Below are 10,926 nucleotides of genomic sequence, written 5' to 3'. Positions count from 1 at the left end.
GCCCAGGCGGGTCTCAAACCCGCGGGCTCAGGCAATCCACTCACCTCAGCCTCCCAAAGGCACGGGATTACAGGCTGAGCCACTGAGCCTGGTCAACTGTAGACTTTTTATATAAAGCTGGCACTCTAAAATTTCTATGTTTTATCATTTAATTTTTGTATTACATACATAAAATTAGTTTTGCCTTGAACTTAAATGAATATAATTTTAATGCAGAGGAATAAAGAAGCTTAGTTATAACACCATATAATCTATTTAGGTAATACTTATTATATCTGTTCAACTTAACCAAACTATCAAGAAATATGGCCTATAGTTCTCTTCCCAGTAGGAGATGGACAATTAATTTCATTTCCATCAGAATGCCTTAGTGACTGTAATCTCTTATCCTAAAGTACTTGACTTTCTTGTCATCCATTCATCTTTATTCTATTCATTCATTCATTCATTCATTCATTCATTCCACAAATATTGGTGTTTACCATGTATCAGCCATTCGTGACTTTGCCAATAGTAAGTTCTGCTGCTTGGTGCTTGTAGGCTAAAACAAACAAGCACAAGATATAGTGCAAAGAAGGGGACTTGGTTTGATGGTTATCTTGAATTGTTGTCCACCTGGAGAGCTGACCAGTGCCATCTCAATTGTGGCCAAGTTGTAGAATAATCCCCTTAAGTTGACCTCTAAACAATGGAGAATTCTGTTGTGGGCTTTCCATACTCTGGAACAACCTCTGGAATTTCTCAAACAAGAATACAATTAGATCAGAAAGGAAAAAAAATTTTAATGTGTAGGTTAAGAGAGAAAAAGGTTTACAATTGTTTTTCAAAAGCTGAAATGGAAATTCTCAGTTTCAATTATACATTCTTCTGCATGAATGTGTTTTCATTCCTTTTTCATGTGTGCCATATCATCCAAGTAAGATGTAAATCACTTAAAGACCCAATTTATGTCTTTTTTTTTTTTTGAGTTGGAATCTCACTCTGTCACCCAGACTGGAGTGTAGTGGCCACTCCCGGCCACTGCAGCCTCGACCTGCTGGGCTCCGGCAATCCTTCCGCCTCGGCCTTCCAAGTAGCTGGAACTATAGGTGTGCACTACCACACCCAGCTAATTTTTGATTTATTGTAGAGATGAGATCTCACCAAGTTGCCCTGGCGGATCTCAAACCCGCAGGCTCATGCAATCCACTCACCTCTGTCTCCCAACCTACTGGGATTACAGGCTGAGCCACTGAACCCAGCCAGATATTTCTCTTTTGCAATAATCTTATCTGCTGGTCCTCCTTTCCATTCCAATCACTCTCTGCACACCCACCCACCACCATCATCACCATAAAAACCAAGAGAACTTTCCCTTTGCCTTCTGAAGTTACCCTGAAAAATCAACTTACAAAAGGCAGATCAGGAGAAAAGGCATGCAAATTTACTATCATGCATATATCAGAGGACCACAGAATGGTTACCCAAAACCCCAGTGGGGTACAGAAGTTTGTATCTCATCTTGAAGTTATATAAAGAATGTGGGCGGGAAGCATGGTCAATAACAAGTTATTGTGGCAAATCAGGATATAGAGGTAAGATATATTATAGGAGGGGGAGAAGAGGAGGCTTGGCTAGCAAAGGTGATCTTGTTATGTAGATGAAATCTCACAGGTAGCAACCTTCTGAGAGAATAGGTGGTAAATGTTTCTTTCAGACCTTTAAAGATGTCAGACTCTCTGTAAATCTTTCCTAGATCTGCAGAAGAGAAGTCCTCAGAGAAAAGCTGACTGCATCAATGCAGATTGTCTCTACAAATGCAACTCTCCCTAACAAAAACAGCTTTGCAGACCCTATGAACATCCAGATCCAAATATATCAGACAAGTATATTTGGGGGTGGAATATTTTTATTTCTTTCACTACCAAAATCTGTATACTTTCCAGTACTATCATATGCTTTCCAGTACTACCAATATTCACATACTTTCCTACCCCGAAGAGGGAGATTGGTGTGTTTTTACTGAGTTACAGATAAAGAAGGGAATGGAGTATAAGTGACACTGCCTGTATAAAAATAATGAAAGACCACAAGATTATAATTGTGTCAGGGACCTGAATTTTGTTAGGATGTAAGTATAGCTAAATCATAAATTTATCTTTGACCTTTTCTCTCTTTATTCATATTCTAGCTCCTGCAGCTGCCTGCAAGATTAACAAACTTGTTTTTCTCCTAAAGGACAATGGGCTGTAGGTCATACCAGTCTTCATGACAGTATCCAGAAGTTTCACTGGCCTAAGGTTGTGAGCAATTTCACCTCCACATTCCTTTCAGCTAAGCTATAGACTCGTTAAACGGTAACTAGCCTTTGTTCCCCACTTCTCTATACTGGTTTACTACTGGTAGTAAGACTTGCTCTACTGATAACATCACTATTGTGAAACTTAAGACTGGTGTTTGAGATATTTTTCAGACTTTGCATTCTGGAGGACCAATTGTCCTCACCTGAACTCATGACCCATACCAAGGAACTTACTCAACTCATCCTATGACACCTTTCATCCGGAAACTGACTCTGCACATGAACACAGTTTTGATGTCTTTATGATATTATCTTCAATCAGTCTGCAGCATTCATTCCCTGGCCATCTGCCCACCAACTTATCCTTAAAAACCCTAACCTAAAATTCTCAGGGAGGCAGATCTGAGAAATTCCTTCTGTTCTCGTTGTTCAACTGCTTTGTGATTATTAAGCTATTTCTCTACTGCAACTGCTGTTTCATACATTGGTTCTATTCTGTGCAGTGGGCATAAGAACCTACTCAAGCTGGCTTTTTTTTTTTCTAAATAAAAGGTGTCAGTCATTCTACCCTTACATTCTTCCTGATTCTAAATTTCAACTTTTGTTGTTGTATTTTTCTTACCATGAAATCTGTTTTTCAGTCATTGTGATTAAACTCAGGCTTGTTTCGTGGCAAGTTGTCTTCTTTTCCTTGATAAATCACAAAAGTTTTCTCCTAAATTTTGGCCAAGTCAAGTTTACCAGTCTTGGAAAAGAGAGGCTCATACCTCATTTTTATAGGAAATGAGGTTTGTGTGGGGTTTCAGGATCACCCCATCCAATACTTACCATGGTGCAAAAACTCGCCATGGTTTTATACAAACACAAGTAAGGACCAGGGGGTAAGTTCAAGGTGCTAATGAACAAATCTGAACTAGCAGTTGATTTGACATTGAAGCAAACCAGATCCTAGGCACTGAAAGCAATTTAACTTAATTACTCTCCCAGTATGGCGCAAAATGGGGAAACTGAGTGCTATAATCAGTGCCAGTCTTCATGACTGATCTGATTGTAAAAGCTGCAAAGGAAATCAGTTGCAGGGGTAAGGAGGGGGTGTTACTTGGTTTCCTTCCTACTACTTAGTTATTATTCTGAGGAATGCATTTAATTATAGAGAGAACTCGGTTATTTGCTTTCTAGTAGCTGGCTGTTTTTTTGGCTATTTCTACCGGCGCCTTTCCTTTGCTGGAAAACAAAGGCATGTTTACAACTAGACCACATCTTTTGGCCTCCATTTCAGAGCTTTCTCCCACACCAAAGGAAACAAGGTAGTGTAATGCAAATAGCCCCACAGTAGGCTACCTTTGCCAACCAGGGACCTATTTTCAACTGCATGCAAACTAGAACTCTCCAAAGACCTGTGAACTGTAAATAACTGGGTTGTGAAAGGGGTCAGCTTGGTTTAATTTAGAGCTTCACAGAGCTTTTCTATAGAAATTCAAACGCCGGTGAACAAACCCCTCTGGGGCCTTTAAAAAAAATCCCAGGGCCAGCACCTCTATTTACTCTTTAGACTCCTGCCTGTCTGGTGGAGGTCTGCTCTTAAAAGCTAATCAGTTCTACAGTTGCCGCCTGGGCTCCCAGAGGCAAGCCTGCCTCCTCAACACAACCCCTGAATTGAGCTGCCTGAGCACATTGCCGACCTGGGAACCTAGTAGAGGAAGCATTTGCAGAAAAAGCTGAGTTGAGGTTAATGCTATGGCCAGGAAATGGCTGGGAGGACGGACTGGCAGCCAGTGGCCAGATTTCATCAACCACACAGCACAACCCTTTTTTTCCACAAAGGCAGATTCAGTGGAGGACTACAGTAGTGTCCTGCCCCAGTAACACAACTGGGGTCCCCTGAGAAATTCCTTTTCCTGTGAAATATATCTTTAATTTCATAGTGGCCATAAAAGTCAAAAAAGTATACTGAGCCTCTTTGCTCTCTGTTAGTCCACTGCTGTCTGTCCCTTCTTCAGAAGTCATTGATAGGAAGACCCACAGTTCCAAAGAATCACAAAGAAAAGGGTTCCAAATGAATAGATGTCAGAATCAGAAAGGCTCTAAGGACGTTTTGTATCTGGCTAAATTCACTGTAGATGTATTGGCCCCTCTCAAGTTGTAGAAGGGGTGTATTAAAATACTAAACTTTCATTTTTAGCTACATCCAGAAAATGGCTTAAATTGTTGCAAAAATATTTGAGTTAGCTCTCTCTTTTTTTTTTTTTTTTGAGTTGGAGTCTCACTCTGTCGCCCAGACTGGAGTGCAGTGGCCGCTCCTGGCCACCTCAGCCTCGACCTGCTGGGCTCTGGCGATCCTTCCGCTCAGCCTTCCGAGTAGCTGGAACTACAGGCGCACGCTACCACACCCGGCTAATTTTTTTATTTATTGTACAGATGAGGTCTCACCAAGTTGCCCAGGTGGGTCTCAAACCCACGGGCTCAGGCAATCCACTCACCTCAGCCTCCCAAAGCGCGGGATTACAGGCTGAGCCACGGAGCCCGGTTTGAGTTAGCTCTTAAGAGGAACTTTCTTACTGCAAATAATGTGAGCATGGAATACAAAATAAGATGTTAACATGTCTTGCTCCAAGGGTATTTAAGATAGAGCAGATTTTTAATTATTTTCCTGAAGTTATGATAACAGTTATGCTTTGAACCAGATGATTCCACAAAAGTAGCAAACTTCACAAGATTTATTGTAAAGACAGCTGCCTACTCCAGCAAGAAAAATGAAAAATATCCCAGCATAAACCATAAAGCAAGCTAATACCCCATTATAATCACATCCTAGAACTGCTCCCCTATGAAAGAAAGTTTAAACTCTTTGATGCAGATGGTTTAATTTGTGATCCTCCTTTATCGATTTCTACTGCAAGAAGATACCATGACAGATTTCTGAAGATCAATGCCGACTCACCCAATGAGGGCAATAGGTCCTTTATAGTTCTAAAGTAGTATAATCTTCTCCTTGATCAGGGAAGTCTCTGCACTGCTGATTTCAATCATGGACAATCGGGCCTTTGTGATGGGATATCAGAGCCCCTCAAAAGTCTGTCTTCCTCAAATATCTGTTCTCCCCAACCCTTACACACTACAGCATCATTTTTTAAGTTCCATCTTTAAACAAGCCTTTGGTTAAGACCGTGCATCTATAGTGAAACCATCTCCAAGAAAATTTCATTAAATTGATTATGGAAAAAAATTATAAAAATCCAACTAGGGTTACAGCAGCAATCATTTAAATCAGCTTGCCCTTTGGTCTCCTTCCTTGTAGCTAGTCGCTGCTTACCACCCCAGGGTAACATGGCCCTTGTCACAAGATTCTTTATTCTTTTTCTGTTCTATGGATAAAATCTAAGACATTGTGAGATAAACTTTCTTTCTGATCTTCTTTTTTAGGTTCTGCATGCCAACAAAACTAAAACATCATACCAACAAAACTACAAGTATCAACAGGTCTGGATGTTCAGTAAAAAAGAGACCCATGAAGGGGTGCAGTTGCCACATCCTAATGATTTCATCCCCATCACCCTGACCAATCGATGACCCCCAAATTTCCAGCCCCTCACCCTTCACAAATCCCTTTAAAAACCTTTGCCCAGAATCCCTTCATGAAACATATTTGGAGTTTCAGTATTCCTCTCGTTTCTTCTCTTGGTGACTTGGAATTATTAAACTCTTTCTCTTCCACAACTCTGCTGTCAGTGTATTGGTCTGTTGCTGTGCAGTGGCCATATGAACCTGGCAGTCTTGTAACAATAATTATGCAAACATATTACCTGGAAAGGGAGATGCTTAATCAGTTAGTAGGTTAGTATCTATGAATTGTTAGTATCTATCCTATCTATCTACACTTTGTAAAGGCAATGAATACCTACCCTAAAGAGTTCCTAAAACTACCTGGCAGAAATCAAAGCCCTGAATGCAATAAACTGAGAAGGGTGTATACGTGTGTGTGTGTGTGTGTGTGTGTGTGTGTGTGAGAGAGAGAGAGAGAGAGAGACAGGGAGGGAGGGAGACAGAGAGAGAGAAAGAGAGAGGGAGGGAGGGAAGACAACAAGAATACCTATAGCAGGTTAGGGAGCTTGGAAGCATAGACAGGCAAACTCAAATGCTTCCCTAAGAAGGAGCACAGAAATTTGTCACCAGTGTGACTGATCAAGAAAAGCAGCTCTGAAAAGCAGCTGTTCTCTTGCTATACTATGCACAGCCCTGCACATAGGATGCCTGAGCCTGCCCACACAAAAATGAATATACTCACAAGAATGCACACATATGTATGTGCATATTTACAGTGATGCATTAAACAAAGATAGCCATGTGTGCAATCAGTTAACTCTTATAAAGAACAAAAGAATATACATAGTTCAAAAATATAAGGAATAGAGTTCTAAATCACTTCTAGACATGTCTTATCTCAATATATATTTTCATGATTATTTTCTTCTGGTAAGTTTGACCTTCTTCAGTTGGTTTCATAACCTCTGTATTTGATTTCTAGATGATAAAGTTTGTCAAATGCCAATATTTGAGCTTTGTTTACTTTAGCCTCACTGATTTGGCACCCCATCACAAGTGTAAGAAGAGTTTAAGCAAAAGCTGGAAAACCAGAGATTCTGTGGCCTTAGAGAAACTTGGACATTGCCAGCTTATAGTATCTATCCACCATGATCAGGTGAGTCAAACTAACTCTGCAATAAGCTGCGTGCCCAAATTAAGTGACTCTGTTGGGGACCTGAATGATTGAAGACTAGATGCCCATGTCTGGATTTTATCCATGAGATTGCCTTACCTTTCACCCCTAACCTCATTCATAGCTTGTTATGAACCAGATTCTTTTCTAAATGTCACTTTGCTTTGAATGAGCATCCCCTTCCCAATTCCTTTCTTTCCATCTCAACAGTTTGATAGCCTGTGACACTTTTATCTGACTCCCCCTTCTTGCCCACTCATGCTATTCTAGCTTATGCATTTGTATTTTTTGTTATTTGTTTTGGTTTTGGTTTTGGTTTTTGAGTTGGAGTCTCACTCTGTCACCCAGACTGGAGTGCAGTGGCCGCTCCCAGCCACTGCAGCCTCGCCTGCTGGGCTCCGGCAATCCTTCTGCCTCAGCCTTCCGAGTAGCTGAAACTACAGGCACGCACTACCACGTCCAGCTAGTTTTTGATTTATTGTAGAGATGAGGTCTTGCCAAGTTGCCCAGGTGGGTCTTGAACCCACGGGCTCAGGCAACCCACTCACCTCAGCCTCCCAAGGCGGGGGATTGCAGGCTGATCCACCGAGCCTGGCTATGCATTTGTTTTTTAAGCCAAAGCCCTGCATATCTCCAAGTGTTTCTTTATGCTTTTAGATTCTCCTTCCTTTACACTAACTTGACCTTGCAGAATACTTGATTGTCCCTGGTAAGATTCCACCCTGCCAATCTCTTTTCCTCTGTGAGTCAACAAAAAATAAACTGGAAAAGGAAGGTAAATCCAGACTACTTGGAAATATAGAGCAAATGAGGTAGAGCTGAGGGAAGTAACATTAGGTGAAACAGAGTAGAGACAGGAAGGAAGGAAAATAGGAATAAAACATAAGGGAGAGTAATCAGTTAAACCAGTTGAAAAGTTAGAACAAGTAGGCTAATCATAGCTTAAGCAAGTCACTTGGATCTATTTAGCCCTAGGGAGTCACTTCAAGCAACAACAACAAAAAAGAAATACAAAAATAAATGTCTTAGCAGAGAGAAGCTTGAGGAAATAAATGTCTTAGCAGAGAGAAACTTGAGGAAAATACAATTTGAAAAATAAAAAAGAAAAGAAGAAGAAGAAAAGAATTGAGAAGATCTGAAGGCCGTCAGTAGAAAAATCCATGATGGGGAAAGACTGGGAAAATGTTTGGATAAGTTTCAGAGAAGCAGCAGTCATGCAAACTTCCATAGGGCACAGCCCTTCTGCAACAAACCCTTTGCAGTTCATCCATCACTCATTAAAAGTGCACCAAATGAGCCTTAAGGGAGATAGATGACCTTTCATATTTTTTCATGAATAATGTTAGTGATGGTGTCTTTCATCTTCACGGAACTGCTCAGGGCCTAAAATAATTCCCAACCCTCTCTGCCCTTAATACAGAATGAAGTACAAGGCCCTATAGCAGAAGCACTGGGAATGCTAAGCATCCGTTTACTATTTAATTTTACCAGAGCACAAAGTCCTTATGAGCCAGTGTCTACTGTAAAATCTCCTTGGTGAGTCAGCATGTTGCTAAATTCTTATTTTAAGCCTTAGCACAGCTGTGGCATGGACATAAAAATACAGCTTCTTAACAGTAAACTATAGAAGTAGAGTCAATGTTCCTCTTGAGAAATAGCTCGAGGGGCTAAAATTTTTTCTCTTTTCAGTATCAGAGTACCATCCGGTAGAATGAAATATCAGTCACTAAACAAGATTCTTGGAACTTGATAATGAATAAATGGAATCTGAAAAGTGATAAAAGAGCATAGCTCAGATGGTTATGAAGCTCTGGGCAATATACTGCTACACAGATACTAAATATTAATACCATAATGGAATTTTAAGTTAATTTCTAGTCCAAAATGCCTCGAATATATTCAAGCTATATTCAGTATTCCTTTTCTGATTAATTTCTACAAAATTTATTTCTCTTTTTTATCTAAGCAAAAGAAAAGATAAAAAGTTTTGGTTGATGTTAACATTTCTTTTAATCAAAGTGGGAAAAGCAAAAATCTAGACCTGGGAACCTCAAATACTTGCTATAATTCCTTGTATTTTATGCAAAAATAATATCTTCCTTCCACATTATTTGAGTGCTTATTATGGTATATTGTAGGGGTGAAGCACACTTGAAAGGTTTGCTGAAAAATCAGCTCACAAAAGGCAGATTAGTAAGAGAAAAGGCATACACATTTATTAGTATGTGTGGGAGAGTAACACAAAATAATTATATAATATCCCATTGTTACAAATGTTTATATACCCCACTTCTCAGGAGATAGGGAGATGGGAAAGTATGAATGATTTTAGGAGGACAGTACATTATTTTTTAAGGAGAATCAATGAGCATGAAGAACATATAATAACCTGGGTCAAAGACTTGTTGGGTCCACCAAGCAGACAATGGTATGTGACAAGTCTGTACAGGTCTTATGACAGACTTTAGTCTTTCTTCCTGCAATATGAGTTTATTTAATGAAAGCTCATTGAAAGGATCAGAGGTAATTGTTTTCTTCTTTACCATGTCCAGACTTTAGGCAGATAGGGAATTTCAGAGAACAACTGTATCCTGTGATTTGGGAGACACAGAAGATTAAGAGACAGGAGAATGGGGGAAAAGTCAAAGAGACCCTACGGCTTCTTCTTTGGTTTAGTATGTCAGTGTGCTATATTTTGGGGTATTGGTTTCCGAGCCATCAACTCAAGAACATCTGCACTCCCAAATTTGCTCTGGCTGAGAAGTTCCATCTATGAACAAAGTAATATAAAAGTAATTCAGTAAATAGAGACATTTATTTAATTTTGTACCATCTCATTCCCTAATCTATCAACAATTTCTCAGTGTTTAGATAGGAAAAGATAATGAAGTTGTAGGTGCCAAGGGCAAACTTTCCCTTAGCCTTCTGAAGTTTCACTAAAAAATCAAGCCATAGTGAACAGATTAATAAAAGAAATGGCATACAAATATATTAACTTACACAGGGAAAGCCACATAGTGATTACCCCAGCCCCTAAAAGAGGTAGAGAAACTTATATACCATTTTGAGGTTACAGAAAGAATGTGGGTTTAGAGCATGGCCAAAAATAGGTGGCGGTGGTAAATCAGATTATGGTGGCAAGACAGGTTATGGGAGGTGGAAAAGAGTTCGCCTGGTTAGCAAAAGTGGTCTCCTTATGTAGATAAAACCTCACAAGCAGAAGCCTTTAGGGAGAATGCATGGTAAATATTTCTTTCAGACCTTTAAAAATCTCAGGCTCTAAGTTAATCTGTCCTAGATCCAGGCGAGGGAAAGCTTCTGAAAAATCCTGGCAATATCAGTGTGGCTTCTCTGCAGATACAAATCTCCCCACAAAAGACAGTTTTGCAAGGCTGCTTCTGTTTGCAGGTTCTCTGAACAGTCATCTCAAAATATGTCAGAGAACTTTTCTCTGGGTGAAATATTTTTATTTCCCTCAAAGCCATATTAAAATAAAAAATGAAAGGACGAAGAATGAAAGAAATAAAGAGAAGAAAGAGAGAGGAATAGAAGGATGGAAGAAGAAAAATAAAATAAGTTGGTTTAAGGCCTTCTATGAAACTAATTATGATCCATCCATCCTTTCTACTCATAGAATCCATCTCCGAAGTGGTTTGTGTTCAAAATAACGGAGGTGCACAGAGTGAGTTTTCAAGAACAGGAAGTAGTACAGCTGTTCCTGTCAAGACATTATCCACATCTTTTATCCGTCACAAGCTTGCTCAAAACATTTTTTCTTTCATGGGTGCAAACAAGGAGATGGGAATAAAAAGGCAAGAGAAGAACAATAATAATAGAAAAGGACTAGCTGCATTGATGTTCATCATAAAAGGGATCATGCAATTCAGAGACTGAAATAGCTGTCCTCATCCTCCACATATCCCCACAC

The 10,926-nt window shown here is 39.8% G+C and overlaps 1 long non-coding RNA gene across 1 annotated transcript in view; it reads left to right on the top strand.

The window, feature by feature from the left end:
- LOC110596464 overlaps positions 1-5,981 on the top strand; it is a 14,970-nt gene extending 8,989 nt beyond the window's left edge. The window contains exons 2-3 of the long non-coding RNA XR_002482478.1: positions 2,218-2,336; positions 5,705-5,981. This is a non-coding gene — a long non-coding RNA (uncharacterized LOC110596464). The remainder of the gene's footprint in view (positions 1-2,217; positions 2,337-5,704) is intronic.
- Positions 5,982-10,926: the final 4,945 nt, after the last annotated feature.

This window comes from Carlito syrichta, unplaced genomic scaffold (assembly GCF_000164805.1).
Source record: "Carlito syrichta isolate Samal-C Ts95f unplaced genomic scaffold, Tarsius_syrichta-2.0.1 Scaffold309285, whole genome shotgun sequence".
Taxonomy (NCBI): domain Eukaryota; kingdom Metazoa; phylum Chordata; class Mammalia; order Primates; family Tarsiidae; genus Carlito; species Carlito syrichta.
This window is presented reverse-complemented; position numbering and strand designations above follow the sequence as displayed.